At 44.3% G+C, this 15896-nt stretch overlaps 3 non-coding genes across 3 annotated transcripts; all 3 read right to left on the reverse strand.

Annotated features, from left to right (window-relative positions):
- Positions 1-3756: 3756 nt before the first annotated feature.
- LOC138568086 (U6 spliceosomal RNA) lies at positions 3757-3863 on the reverse strand. The gene has a single exon (XR_011302459.1). It is a non-coding gene; the product is annotated as a U6 spliceosomal RNA (small nuclear RNA).
- Positions 3864-9210: 5347 nt separating this feature from the next.
- LOC138568087 (U6 spliceosomal RNA) lies at positions 9211-9317 on the reverse strand. The gene has a single exon (XR_011302460.1). It is a non-coding gene; the product is annotated as a U6 spliceosomal RNA (small nuclear RNA).
- Positions 9318-14674: 5357 nt separating this feature from the next.
- On the reverse strand, positions 14675-14781 carry LOC138568088 (U6 spliceosomal RNA). Its single transcript, XR_011302461.1, has one exon. It is a non-coding gene; the product is annotated as a U6 spliceosomal RNA (small nuclear RNA).
- Between the last annotated feature and the right edge of the window lie 1115 nt (positions 14782-15896).

The raw sequence follows: 15896 nt of genomic DNA on the forward strand, positions 1-15896 counted from the left end.
ACTTGGAGGCATGCAACCTGGTCGGGAGTGCTTCAGGTCTCCTTCCATGCACGTTCCAAGCAACTCAACAAAGCATCAACAGGCTGCCATACCAGCCACAGAGCCCCTTTCCACATAAAGAAAATATGGTATTCGGGGGCTATGTGTTTGCATGGCAAAGATTTTAGGCTTTTAATTGTTTTCTCTCTCTCTGTCTCTCTCTCCTCCCTCCCTCCCTCCTTCCCATCCCCCACAACCCCCGCTCCCTCTCCCTCTCCCTACCATTAATTTTAAGTTTTCCTGCACTGCATCACATTGTGACAATGGTATTTCACAATGGGACTGTTTGAAAGTTACAGAAATCAAAAAAGAAATCAACCAACTAAAAGCAGCCAAATCCGGAGTACACTGCTCAGCCCCAATTAAAGATTAAGGCCTAGAAGCAAGTAAAGCTGTAGTTCAGAGCGATGTTTGCAAATAGCACCTTAAAGCAGTTTACGCTGGAGTGCACAACAAGGGGGAAAGTGTTAATACTGAGTTTGGTAGAATGGGATAAAAAAACAAAAGCAGCGTGCCACTTCTAAAAGTACAAGTCAAGAAATTGAAGGGGATGGGGCTGTTCATTCAGTCAATAGGACTCACAAGTAAAAGGCTCCAGAGTCATTAGTGTTGAATTTGGAGCAAAATGTATTGTGTTGTCGTGTAAAATGAATGAACATACAATTTCAATCTTCATTAAAAAAGATGTATTCAAAAATAAAGACTTGCAGATTAAGAAAGTTTCTGTCCTGTCGTGTGCCAAAAATAGTGAATGCTTTACGAATGTGCGTGTCATCCTTTGAAGCAGGGTCAAATTCAATTTTCCCATTTTCATTCCAATATTAGTACATGGGTTGCTGAGGCACATAGGAATGGATCTGTTAAGAAATGAAACAAAAAGCCTGGAAAAATGTTGAAACAAGTAGGATTTGGACTTACAATAAACTGACTCACAGTCAGATGTGCTATCCCTTGACCCACTGACCCCCTTGCCTTTTGTGTAATCCTTTTCCTCTCAGCAGTGTTGTCCAAAGTTCCCTACTTAAAGAGACTTTCTTATACAAAAGATCCTAGACCTGTTTTTTATGGCCCACATGCCTCATATCCCGTTGCTCTTGATAAACCCACGTCATCTCCCACCAATACAATCTGTAAAATATTTCAAGGGCATAGCCAAGGAAATTAGACGTGGGCCGAAGGTTGAGCAATCCTTAAACCAGCAGCAAAATTAACATTGAAATCAGCCTCAGAATCTCTTAAAGGATGGGCCAACATTGGTTGCTTGCAGGGCGCAATCGGACAGCCTCTGGTGCTGACGCCTTAAGGCAAGCGCAAAGGGAGAGCCAACCAAACCATTGATTAGGACCTCTGGACTTTCTGCTCTTTGACATAAGGACATTTGATATGGCAAACGTTTGACCAAACACCATTTAGATGTCGGATGGTATGGAATTAAGCGGCAAACAGCAATACATCAGCATTCTTTGCTGCTTTATTGATCTGGTCCTAAAGGGTTTGGTTTAATGCCAATTATATTTAAAGATTCATGCTCAAGGGTGCTTGCAAATCGACACCCCCTCCCCATCACGATGGCTGGGTGATGCAAGCGTGAGAGCATCACAGCAGACCCATAGACATGAGAAACACTCTGTACCTCTGAGTGTATGTGGGCCCATGGCTGGATCAAGGACAAGGCAAGAACAGGAGATGGCTAAAGGTGTCAGCACCCAGGCTGCCCCTTTGCACGCTGCCAGCAACAGATGTTGGCCCATCCTTTAAGAGATTCTGAGGCTGATTTCAATGTTAACTTTGCTGCTGATTAAAGGATTGCTCAACCTTCGACCTGCGTCTAGTTTGCTTGGCTAAGCCCTGAAAATCTTTTACAGCTTGTATTGGTGGGAGATGATGTGAGTTTATCAAGAGCAACGGGATATGAGGCATGTGTGCCACAAAATGCAGGTCTAGGATCTTTTATTTGAAAGCCACTTTGGAAAACCCTACTGAGAACAAAAGGATTACACAAAAGGAAAGGGGATCAGTGGGTCAGGGGATAGCACATCTGACTGTGAGTCAGTTAATTGTAAGCCCAAATCCTACCCGTTTCGACATTTTTCCAGACTTTTTGTTTCATTTCTTAACAGATCCATTCCTATGTACCTCTGTGCTTTCAACAGAGTTTTCATTGTAATGGAGGGACATACAGTATGCCTTAAACATGCCTGGGCAGGGAAGACTATGTAAAAGCAAGAGTAGCAGACAGCTTAATAAATCATCAGCAGGACCCTCTAGACCTTCCCCAAAAAACATAACATGATTTCTATGCATGTATGTGCGTTGAACAGCGCAAGTAATTTGGTTAATGTCAGTGGATAAATGTGACTTTCGCACAGCGCAGAACAAAATCACTTGTACAGGCCCCTTCTGCAAAAGCATTACCGCTACAGAAAGCAGTGAAAAGGTGAGGCAGTGTGCAGTCCCCCCTGACCCTTCACAGCCCTGATCGGCCACGATCGGCCAAGGACCTCTCTATGAGAGCTGAGGGTGGAATTTTTCTGGACCTCAGTAACTTAGGGAGACATGGCTAAAGGGATCCTCAATCAACGGCCCAGCCTTTGCTCTGTGGCCTGTCCGGATATGTCTGTTCTCCAAATTACCTGCCGCTGCCCAGGTGTCAGCTGGTGAGATGGAATGACCTCCCAGGAAGCACACTGGCAGATAATTTGCATAGGCACACCCCCTCTCCCTCTCCTTAGCCCTGCTTGCTCCACAGTAGCAAGTATCTGGGGAAAATATAGTGGTCGAGGTGGGGTAGCAGTAACTAGCAACTCTGAGAAAGTAAATCTGGGACACTTGGCGACCTGTGGGCAACAACTGCAGAGCTCAGTGCCCAGGACTTTGTGGCACAGGGAGGAGGTCTGTGGGATTTCAGTAACTTGGAGACATGCAACCTGGTCGGGAGTGCTTCAGGTCTCCTTCCTTGCATGTTCCAAGCAACTCAACAAAGCATCAACAGGCTGAGATACCAACCACAGAGCCCCTTCCCACTTGATTAAAAGGCCAAAATCTTTTCCATGCAAATACATAGCCCCCAAATACCATATTTTCTTTGTTTTCTCTCTCTCTGTCTCTCTCTCCTCCCTCTCTCCCTCCCTCACTCACTCCTTCCCACCCTCCCGCCCTCTCTCTTCCCCCCTACCCCCCCTCCCTCTCCCTACCATTAATTTTAGGTTTTCATGCACTGCAGCACATTGTCACAATGGTATTTCACAATGGGACTTTTTGAAAGTTACAGAAATCAAAAAAGAAATCAACCAACTAAAAGCAGCCAAATCCGGAGTACACTGCTCAGCCCCAATTAAAGATTAAGGCCCTGAAGCAAGTAAAGCTGTGGTTCAGAGCGATGTTTGCAAACAGCACCTTAAAGCAGTTTACGCTGGAGTGCACAACAAGGAGGAAAGTGATAATACTGAGTTTGGTAGAATGGGATAAAAAAAAAAAAAAAAGAAGCGTGCCACTTCTAAAAGTACAAGTCAAGAAACAGAAGGGGACAGGGCTGTTCATTCAGTCAAGAGGACTCACAAGTAAAAGGCTCCTGAGGCATTAGTGTTGAATTTGGCGCAAAATGTATTGTGTTGTCGTGTAATATGAATGAACATAAAATGTCAATCTTCAATAAAAAAAGATATATTAAAAAATAAAGACTTGCAAATTAAGAAAGTTTCTGTCCAGACATGTGCCTAAAATAGTGAATGCTTTACGAATGTGCGTGTCATCCTTTAGAGCAGGGGCCAATTTAATTTTCCCATTATCATTCCAATATTAGTACATGTGTTGCAGAAGCAAGCGCAAAGGGAGAGTCAATCAAACCATTGATTAGGACCTCTGGTCAAAGGTTTGCCATACCAAATGTCCTTATGTCAGAGGGCAGAAAGTCCAAACACCATTTAGATATCGGGTGATATGAAATGAAGAGGCAAACAACAATGAATAAGCATTCTTTGCTGCTGTATTGATCTGGTCCTAAAGGGTTTTAGTTTAATGCCAATTATATTTAAAGATATAAAGATTAATGCTCCAGGGTGCTTGCAAAATGACACCCCCTCCCCATCACAATGGCTGGCTGATGCAAGCCTGAGAGCATCACAACAGACCCATAGACATGAGAAAAACTCTGTACCTCTGAGTGTATGTGGGCCCATGGCTGTAACAAGGACAAGGCAAGAACAGGAGGTGGCTTAAAGCGTCAGCACCAGAGGCTGTCCGATTGAGCCCTGTAAGCAACAGATGTTGGACCATCCTTTAAAGGATTCTCAGGCTGATTTCAATTTTAACTTTGCAGCTGATTTAAGGATTGCTCAACCTTCGACCCACGTCTAGATTGCAAGGATAAGCCCTGGAAATCTTGTACAGCTTGTACTGGTGGGAGATGATGTGACTTTATCAACTGCAACGGGATATGAGGCATGTGTGCCACAAAAAGCAGGTCTAGGATTTTTTAAAAGAAAGCCGCTTTAAGAAGGGAACTTTGGGCAACCCCACTGAGAGCAAAAGTATGACACAAAAGGTAAGGGGTTCAGTGGGTCAAATGATAGCACATTTGACTGTGAGTCAGTTTATTGTAAGTCCAAATGCTACCTGCTTTGAAATTTTCCAGGCTTTTTGTCTCATTTCTTAACAGATCCATTCCTATGTACCTCTGTGCTTTGAACAGAGTTTTCATTGTAAGGGAGGGACATACAGTATACCTTCCTGGGCAGGGAAGACTCTATGTAAAAGCAAGAGTAGCAGACAGCTTAAAAGAATCACCAGCAGGACCCTCTAGACCTTCCCCAAAAAACATAAAATGATTTCTCTGCATACATGTGCATTGAACAGCGCAAGTAGTTTGGTTAATGTCAGTGGATAAATGTCACTTTCCCACAGTGCAGAACAAAATCTCTTGTACAGGCCCCTTCTGCAAAAGCATTACCACTGTAGAAAGCAGGGCAGGTGAGGCAGTGTACAGTCACCTCCGACACTTCACTCCTCTGATCGGCTACGATCGGCCAAGGACCTCTCTATGAGAGCTGAGGGTGGAATTTTCTGGTCCTCGGTAACTTAGGGAGACATGGCAAAAGGGATCCTCAATCAACGGCTCAGCCTTTGCTTTGTGGCCTGTCCATATATGTCTGTTCTCCAAATTACCTGCCGCTGCCCAGGTGTCAGCTGGTGAGATGGAATGACCTCGCAGGAAGCAAACTGGCAGATGATTTGCATAGGCAAACCCCCTCTCCCTCTTTCTTAGCCCTGCTTACTCCACAGTAGCAAGTATCTGGGGAAAATATAGTGGTCGAGGTGGGGTAGTAGTAACTAGTAAATCTGGGGTGCTTGGCAACTTGTGGGGAACAACTGCAGAGCTCAGCGCCCAGAACTTTGTGGCACAGGGAGGAGGTCTGTGGGATTTCAGTAACTTGGAGGCATGCAACCTGGTCGGGAGTGCTTCAGGTCTCCTTCCATGCACGTTCCAAGCAACTCAACAAAGCATCAACAGGCTGCCATACCAGCCACAGAGCCCCTTTCCACATAAAGAAAATATGGTATTCGGGGGCTATGTGTTTGCATGGCAAAGATTTTAGGCTTTTAATTGTTTTCTCTCTCTCTCTGTCTCTCTCTCTCCTCCCTCCCTCCCTCCTTCCCATCCCCCACAACCCCCGCTCCCTCTCCCTCTCCCTACCATTAATTTTAAGTTTTCCTGCACTGCATCACATTGTGACAATGGTATTTCACAATGGGACTGTTTGAAAGTTACAGAAATCAAAAAAGAAATCAACCAACTAAAAGCAGCCAAATCCGGAGTACACTGCTCAGCCCCAATTAAAGATTAAGGCCTAGAAGCAAGTAAAGCTGTAGTTCAGAGCGATGTTTGCAAATAGCACCTTAAAGCAGTTTACGCTGGAGTGCACAACAAGGGGGAAAGTGTTAATACTGAGTTTGGTAGAATGGGATAAAAAAACAAAAGCAGCGTGCCACTTCTAAAAGTACAAGTCAAGAAATTGAAGGGGATGGGGCTGTTCATTCAGTCAATAGGACTCACAAGTAAAAGGCTCCAGAGTCATTAGTGTTGAATTTGGAGCAAAATGTATTGTGTTGTCGTGTAAAATGAATGAACATACAATTTCAATCTTCATTAAAAAAGATGTATTCAAAAATAAAGACTTGCAGATTAAGAAAGTTTCTGTCCTGTCGTGTGCCAAAAATAGTGAATGCTTTACGAATGTGCGTGTCATCCTTTGAAGCAGGGTCAAATTCAATTTTCCCATTTTCATTCCAATATTAGTACATGGGTTGCTGAGGCACATAGGAATGGATCTGTTAAGAAATGAAACAAAAAGCCTGGAAAAATGTTGAAACAAGTAGGATTTGGACTTACAATAAACTGACTCACAGTCAGATGTGCTATCCCTTGACCCACTGACCCCCTTGCCTTTTGTGTAATCCTTTTCCTCTCAGCAGTGTTGTCCAAAGTTCCCTACTTAAAGAGACTTTCTTATACAAAAGATCCCAGACCTGTTTTTTATGGCCCACATGCCTCATATCCCGTTGCTCTTGATAAACCCACGTCATCTCCCACCAATACAATCTGTAAAATATTTCAAGGGCATAGCCAAGGAAATTAGACGTGGGCCGAAGGTTGAGCAATCCTTAAACCAGCAGCAAAATTAACATTGAAATCAGCCTCAGAATCTCTTAAAGGATGGGCCAACATTGGTTGCTTGCAGGGCGCAATCGGACAGCATCTGGTGCTGACGCCTTAAGGCAAGCGCAAAGGGAGAGCCAACCAAACCATTGATTAGGACCTCTGGACTTTCTGCTCTTTGACATAAGGACATTTGATATGGCAAACGTTTGACCAAACACCATTTAGATGTCGGATGGTATGGAATTAAGCGGCAAACAGCAATACATCAGCATTCTTTGCTGCTTTATTGATCTGGTCCTAAAGGGTTTGGTTTAATGCCAATTATATTTAAAGATTCATGCTCAAGGGTGCTTGCAAATCGACACCCCCTCCCCATCACGATGGCTGGGTGATGCAAGCGTGAGAGCATCACAGCAGACCCATAGACATGAGAAACACTCTGTACCTCTGAGTGTATGTGGGCCCATGGCTGGATCAAGGACAAGGCAAGAACAGGAGATGGCTTAAGGTGTCAGCACCCAGGCTGCCCCTTTGCACGCTGCCAGCAACAGATGTTGGCCCATCCTTTAAGAGATTCTGAGGCTGATTTCAATGTTAACTTTGCTGCTGATTAAAGGATTGCTCAACCTTCGACCTGCGTCTAGTTTGCTTGGCTAAGCCCTGAAAATCTTTTACAGCTTGTATTGGTGGGAGATGATGTGAGTTTATCAAGAGCAACGGGATATGAGGCATGTGTGCCACAAAATGCAGGTCTAGGATCTTTTATTTGAAAGCCACTTTGGAAAACCCTACTGAGAACAAAAGGATTACACAAAAGGAAAGGGGATCAGTGGGTCAGGGGATAGCACATCTGACTGTGAGTCAGTTAATTGTAAGCCCAAATCCTACCCGTTTCGACATTTTTCCAGACTTTTTGTTTCATTTCTTAACAGATCCATTCCTATGTACCTCTGTGCTTTCAACAGAGTTTTCATTGTAATGGAGGGACATACAGTATGCCTTAAACATGCCTGGGCAGGGAAGACTATGTAAAAGCAAGAGTAGCAGACAGCTTAATAAATCATCAGCAGGACCCTCTAGACCATCCCCAAAAAACATAACATGATTTCTATGCATGTATGTGCGTTGAACAGCGCAAGTAATTTGGTTAATGTCAGTGGATAAATGTGACTTTCGCACAGCGCAGAACAAAATCACTTGTACAGGCCCCTTCTGCAAAAGCATTACCGCTACAGAAAGCAGTGAAAAGGTGAGGCAGTGTGCAGTCCCCCCTGACCCTTCACAGCCCTGATCGGCCAAGGACCTCTCTATGAGAGCTGAGGGTGGAATTTTTCTGGACCTCAGTAACTTAGGGAGACATGGCTAAAGGGATCCTCAATCAACGGCCCAGCCTTTGCTCTGTGGCCTGTCCGGATATGTCTGTTCTCCAAATTACCTGCCGCTGCCCAGGTGTCAGCTGGTGAGATGGAATGACCTCCCAGGAAGCACACTGGCAGATAATTTGCATAGGCACACCCCCTCTCCCTCTCCTTAGCCCTGCTTGCTCCACAGTAGCAAGTATCTGGGGAAAATATAGTGGTCGAGGTGGGGTAGCAGTAACTAGCAACTCTGAGAAAGTAAATCTGGGACACTTGGCGACCTGTGGGCAACAACTGCAGAGCTCAGTGCCCAGGACTTTGTGGCACAGGGAGGAGGTCTGTGGGATTTCAGTAACTTGGAGACATGCAACCTGGTCGGGAGTGCTTCAGGTCTCCTTCCTTGCATGTTCCAAGCAACTCAACAAAGCATCAACAGGCTGAGATACCAACCACAGAGCCCCTTCCCACTTGATTAAAAGGCCAAAATCTTTTCCATGCAAATACATAGCCCCCAAATACCATATTTTCTTTGTTTTCTCTCTCTCTGTCTCTCTCTCCTCCCTCTCTCCCTCCCTCACTCACTCCTTCCCACCCTCTCTCTTCCCCCCTACCCCCCTCCCTCTCCCTACCATTAATTTTAGGTTTTCATGCACTGCAGCACATTGTCACAATGGTATTTCACAATGGGACTTTTTGAAAGTTACAGAAATCAAAAAAGAAATCAACCAACTAAACGCAGCCAAATCCGGAGTACACTGCTCAGCCCCAATTAAAGATTAAGGCCCTGAAGCAAGTAAAGCTGTGGTTCAGAGCGATGTTTGCAAACAGCACCTTAAAGCAGTTTACGCTGGAGTGCACAACAAGGAGGAAAGTGATAATACTGAGTTTGGTAGAATGGGATTAAAAAAAAAAAAAAAAAAGAAGTGTGCCACTTCTAAAAGTACAAGTCAAGAAATTGAAGGGGACAGGGCTGTTCATTCAGTCAAGAGGACTCACAAGTAAAAGGCTCCTGAGGCATTAGTGTTGAATTTGGCGCAAAATGTATTGTGTTGTCGTGTAATATGAATGAACATAAAATGTCAATCTTCAATAAAAAAAGATATATTAAAAAATAAAGACTTGCAAATTAAGAAAGTTTCTGTCCAGACATGTGCCTAAAATAGTGAATGCTTTACGAATGTGCGTGTCATCCTTTAGAGCAGGGGCCAATTTAATTTTCCCATTATCATTCCAATATTAGTACATGTGTTGCAGAAGCAAGCGCAAAGGGAGAGTCAATCAAACCATTGATTAGGACCTCTGGTCAAAGGTTTGCCATACCAAATGTCCTTATGTCAGAGGGCAGAAAGTCCAAACACCATTTAGATATCGGGTGATATGAAATGAAGAGGCAAACAACAATGAATAAGCATTCTTTGCTGCTGTATTGATCTGGTCCTAAAGGGTTTTAGTTTAATGCCAATTATATTTAAAGATATAAAGATTAATGCTCCAGGGTGCTTGCAAAATGACACCCCCTCCCCATCACAATGGCTGGCTGATGCAAGCCTGAGAGCATCACAACAGACCCATAGACATGAGAAAAACTCTGTACCTCTGAGTGTATGTGGGCCCATGGCTGTAACAAGGACAAGGCAAGAACAGGAGGTGGCTTAAAGCGTCAGCACCAGAGGCTGTCCGATTGAGCCCTGTAAGCAACAGATGTTGGACCATCCTTTAAAGGATTCTCAGGCTGATTTCAATTTTAACTTTGCAGCTGATTTAAGGATTGCTCAACCTTCGACCCACGTCTAGATTGCAAGGATAAGCCCTGGAAATCTTGTACAGCTTGTACTGGTGGGAGATGATGTGACTTTATCAACTGCAACGGGATATGAGGCATGTGTGCCACAAAAAGCAGGTCTAGGATTTTTTAAAAGAAAGCCGCTTTAAGAAGGGAACTTTGGGCAACCCCACTGAGAGCAAAAGTATGACACAAAAGGTAAGGGGTTCAGTGGGTCAAATGATAGCACATTTGACTGCGAGTCAGTTTATTGTAAGTCCAAATGCTACCTGCTTTGAAATTTTCCAGGCTTTTTGTCTCATTTCTTAACAGATCCATTCCTATGTACCTCTGTGCTTTGAACAGAGTTTTCATTGTAAGGGAGGGACATACAGTATACCTTCCTGGGCAGGGAAGACTCTATGTAAAAGCAAGAGTAGCAGACAGCTTAAAAGAATCACCAGCAGGACCCTCTAGACCTTCCCCCAAAAAACATAAAATGATTTCTCTGCATACATGTGCATTGAACAGCGCAAGTAGTTTGGTTAATGTCAGTGGATAAATGTCACTTTCCCACAGTGCAGAACAAAATCTCTTGTACAGGCCCCTTCTGCAAAAGCATTACCACTGTAGAAAGCAGGGCAGGTGAGGCAGTGTACAGTCACCTCCGACACTTCACTCCTCTGATCGGCTACGATCGGCCAAGGACCTCTCTATGAGAGCTGAGGGTGGAATTTTCTGGTCCTCGGTAACTTAGGGAGACATGGCAAAAGGGATCCTCAATCAACGGCTCAGCCTTTGCTTTGTGGCCTGTCCATATATGTCTGTTCTCCAAATTACCTGCCGCTGCCCAGGTGTCAGCTGGTGAGATGGAATGACCTCGCAGGAAGCAAACTGGCAGATGATTTGCATAGGCAAACCCCCTCTCCCTCTTTCTTAGCCCTGCTTACTCCACAGTAGCAAGTATCTGGGGAAAATATAGTGGTCGAGGTGGGGTAGTAGTAACTAGTAAATCTGGGGTGCTTGGCAACTTGTGGGGAACAACTGCAGAGCTCAGCGCCCAGAACTTTGTGGCACAGGGAGGAGGTCTGTGGGATTTCAGTAACTTGGAGGCATGCAACCTGGTCGGGAGTGCTTCAGGTCTCCTTCCATGCACGTTCCAAGCAACTCAACAAAGCATCAACAGGCTGCCATACCAGCCACAGAGCCCCTTTCCACATAAAGAAAATATGGTATTCGGGGGCTATGTGTTTGCATGGCAAAGATTTTAGGCTTTTAATTGTTTTCTCTCTCTCTGTCTCTCTCTCCTCCCTCCCTCCCTCCTTCCCATCCCCCACAACCCCCGCTCCCTCTCCCTCTCCCTACCATTAATTTTAAGTTTTCCTGCACTGCATCACATTCTGACAATGGTATTTCACAATGGGACTGTTTGAAAGTTACAGAAATCAAAAAAGAAATCAACCAACTAAAAGCAGCCAAATCCGGAGTACACTGCTCAGCCCCAATTAAAGATTAAGGCCTAGAAGCAAGTAAAGCTGTAGTTCAGAGCGATGTTTGCAAATAGCACCTTAAAGCAGTTTACGCTGGAGTGCACAACAAGGGGGAAAGTGTTAATACTGAGTTTGGTAGAATGGGATAAAAAAACAAAAGCAGCGTGCCACTTCTAAAAGTACAAGTCAAGAAATTGAAGGGGATGGGGCTGTTCATTCAGTCAATAGGACTCACAAGTAAAAGGCTCCAGAGTCATTAGTGTTGAATTTGGAGCAAAATGTATTGTGTTGTCGTGTAAAATGAATGAACATACAATTTCAATCTTCATTAAAAAAGATGTATTCAAAAATAAAGACTTGCAGATTAAGAAAGTTTCTGTCCTGTCGTGTGCCAAAAATAGTGAATGCTTTACGAATGTGCGTGTCATCCTTTGAAGCAGGGTCAAATTCAATTTTCCCATTTTCATTCCAATATTAGTACATGGGTTGCTGAGGCACATAGGAATGGATCTGTTAAGAAATGAAACAAAAAGCCTGGAAAAATGTTGAAACAAGTAGGATTTGGACTTACAATAAACTGACTCACAGTCAGATGTGCTATCCCTTGACCCACTGACCCCCTTGCCTTTTGTGTAATCCTTTTCCTCTCAGCAGTGTTGTCCAAAGTTCCCTACTTAAAGAGACTTTCTTATACAAAAGATCCTAGACCTGTTTTTTATGGCCCACATGCCTCATATCCCGTTGCTCTTGATAAACCCACGTCATCTCCCACCAATACAATCTGTAAAATATTTCAAGGGCATAGCCAAGGAAATTAGACGTGGGCCGAAGGTTGAGCAATCCTTAAACCAGCAGCAAAATTAACATTGAAATCAGCCTCAGAATCTCTTAAAGGATGGGCCAACATTGGTTGCTTGCAGGGCGCAATCGGGCAGCCTCTGGTGCTGACGCCTTAAGGCAAGCGCAAAGGGAGAGCCAACCAAACCATTGATTAGGACCTCTGGACTTTCTGCTCTTTGACATAAGGACATTTGATATGGCAAACGTTTGACCAAACACCATTTAGATGTCGGATGGTATGGAATTAAGCGGCAAACAGCAATACATCAGCATTCTTTGCTGGTTTATTGATCTGGTCCTAAAGGGTTTGGTTTAATGCCAATTATATTTAAAGATTCATGCTCAAGGGTGCTTGCAAATCGACACCCCCTCCCCATCACGATGGCTGGGTGATGCAAGCGTGAGAGCATCACAGCAGACCCATAGACATGAGAAACACTCTGTACCTCTGAGTGTATGTGGGCCCATGGCTGGATCAAGGACAAGGCAAGAACAGGAGATGGCTTAATGTGTCAGCACCCAGGCTGCCCCTTTGCACGCTGCCAGCAACAGATGTTGGCCCATCCTTTAAGAGATTCTGAGGCTGATTTCAATGTTAACTTTGCTGCTGATTAAAGGATTGCTCAACCTTCGACCTGCGTCTAGTTTGCTTGGCTAAGCCCTGAAAATCTTTTACAGCTTGTATTGGTGGGAGATGATGTGAGTTTATCAAGAGCAACGGGATATGAGGCATGTGTGCCACAAAATGCAGGTCTAGGATCTTTTATTTGAAAGCCACTTTGGAAAACCCTACTGAGAACAAAAGGATTACACAAAAGGAAAGGGGGTCAGTGGGTCAGGGGATAGCACATCTGACTGTGAGTCATTTAATTGTAAGCCCAAATCCTACCCGTTTCGACATTTTTCCAGACTTTTTGTTTCATTTCTTAACAGATCCATTCCTATGTACCTCTGTGCTTTCAACAGAGTTTTCATTGTAATGGAGGGACATACAGTATGCCTTAAACATGCCTGGGCAGGGAAGACTATGTAAAAGCAAGAGTAGCAGACAGCTTAATAAATCATCAGCAGGACCCTCTAGACCTTCCCCAAAAAACATAACATGATTTCTATGCATGTATGTGCGTTGAACAGCGCAAGTAATTTGGTTAATGTCAGTGGATAAATGTGACTTTCGCACAGCGCAGAACAAAATCACTTGTACAGGCCCCTTCTGCAAAAGCATTACCGCTACAGAAAGCAGTGAAAAGGTGAGGCAGTGTGCAGTCCCCCCTGACCCTTCACAGCCCTGATCGGCCACGATCGGCCAAGGACCTCTCTATGAGAGCTGAGGGTGGAATTTTTCTGGACCTCAGTAACTTAGGGAGACATGGCTAAAGGGATCCTCAATCAACGGCCCAGCCTTTGCTCTGTGGCCTGTCCGGATATGTCTGTTCTCCAAATTACCTGCCGCTGCCCAGGTGTCAGCTGGTGAGATGGAATGACCTCCCAGGAAGCACACTGGCAGATAATTTGCATAGGCACACCCCCTCTCCCTCTCTTTAGCCCTGCTTGCTCCACAGTAGCAAGTATCTGGGGAAAATATAGTGGTCGAGGTGGGGTAGCAGTAACTAGCAACTCTGAGAAAGTAAATCTGGGACACTTGGCGACCTGTGGGCAACAACTGCAGAGCTCAGTGCCCAGGACTTTGTGGCACAGGGAGGAGGTCTGTGGGATTTCAGTAACTTGGAGACATGCAACCTGGTCGGGAGTGCTTCAGGTCTCCTTCCTTGCATGTTCCAAGCAACTCAACAAAGCATCAACAGGCTGAGATACCAACCACAGAGCCCCTTCCCACTTGATTAAAAGGCCAAAATCTTTTCCATGCAAATACATAGCCCCCAAATACCATAGTTTCTTTGTTCTCTCTCTCTCTGTCTCTCTCTCCTCCCTCTCTCCCTCCCTCACTCACTCCTTCCCACCCTCCCGCCCTCTCTCTTCCCCCCTACCCCCCCCTCCCTCTCCCTACCATTAATTTTAGGTTTTCATGCACTGCAGCACATTGTCACAATGGTATTTCACAATGGGACTTTTTGAAAGTTACAGAAATCAAAAAAGAAATCAACCAACTAAAAGCAGCCAAATCCGGAGTACACTGCTCAGCCCCAATTAAAGATTAAGGCCCTGAAGCAAGTAAAGCTGTGGTTCAGAGCGATGTTTGCAAACAGCACCTTAAAGCAGTTTACGCTGGAGTGCACAACAAGGGGGAAAGTGTTAATACTGAGTTTGGTAGAATGGGATAAAAAAACAAAAGCAGCGTGCCACTTCTAAAAGTACAAGTCAAGAAATTGAAGGGGATGGGGCTGTTCATTCAGTCAATAGGACTCACAAGTAAAAGGCTCCAGAGTCATTAGTGTTGAATTTGGCGCAAAATGTATTGTGTTGTCGTGTAATATGAATGAACATAAAATGTCAATCTTCAATAAAAAAAGATATATTAAAAAATAAAGACTTGCAAATTAAGAAAGTTTCTGTCCAGACATGTGCCTAAAATAGTGAATGCTTTACGAATGTGCGTGTCATCCTTTAGAGCAGGGGCCAATTTAATTTTCCCATTATCATTCCAATATTAGTACATGTGTTGCAGAAGCAAGCGCAAAGGGAGAGTCAATCAAACCATTGATTAGGACCTCTGGTCAAAGGTTTGCCATACCAAATGTCCTTATGTCAGAGGGCAGAAAGTCCAAACACCATTTAGATATCGGGTGATATGAAATGAAGAGGCAAACAACAATGAATAAGCATTCTTTGCTGCTGTATTGATCTGGTCCTAAAGGGTTTTAGTTTAATGCCAATTATATTTAAAGATATAAAGATTGATGCTCCAGGGTGCTTGCAAAATGACACCCCCTCCCCATCACAATGGCTGGCTGATGCAAGCCTGAGAGCATCACAACAGACCCATAGACATGAGAAAAACTCTGTACCTCTGAGTGTATGTGGGCCCATGGCTGTAACAAGGACAAGGCAAGAACAGGAGGTGGCTTAAAGCGTCAGCACCAGAGGCTGTCCGATTGAGCCCTGTAAGCAACAGATGTTGGACCATCCTTTAAAGGATTCTCAGGCTGATTTCAATTTTAACTTTGCAGCTGATTTAAGGATTGCTCAACCTTCGACCCACGTCTAGATTGCAAGGATAAGCCCTGGAAATCTTGTACAGCTTGTACTGGTGGGAGATGGTGTGACTTTATCAACTGCAACGGGATATGAGGCATGTGTGCCACAAAAAGCAGGTCTAGGATTTTTTAAAAGAAAGCCGCTTTAAGAAGGGAACTTTGGGCAACCCCACTGAGAGCAAAAGTATGACACAAAAGGTAAGGGGTTCAGTGGGTCAAATGATAGCACATTTGACTGTGAGTCAGTTTATTGTAAGTCCAAATGCTACCTGCTTTGAAATTTTACAGGCTTTTTGTCTCATTTCTTAACAGATCCATTACTATGTACCTCTGTGCTTTGAACAGAGTTTTCATTGTAAGGGAGGGACATACAGTATACCTTCCTGGGCAGGGAAGACTCTATGTAAAAGCAAGAGTAGCAGACAGCTTAAAAGAATCACCAGCAGGACCCTCTAGACCTTCCCCCAAAAAACATAAAATGATTTCTCTGCATACATGTGCATTGAACAGCGCAAGTAGTTTGGTTAATGTCAGTGGATAAATGTCACTTTCCCACAGTGCAGAACAAAATCTCTTGTACAGGCCCCTTCTGCA

This window comes from Ambystoma mexicanum, chromosome 2p (genome assembly GCF_040938575.1).
Source record: "Ambystoma mexicanum isolate Mex_15411 chromosome 2p, UKY_AmexF1_1, whole genome shotgun sequence".
NCBI classification, from domain to species: Eukaryota; Metazoa; Chordata; class Amphibia; order Caudata; family Ambystomatidae; genus Ambystoma; species Ambystoma mexicanum.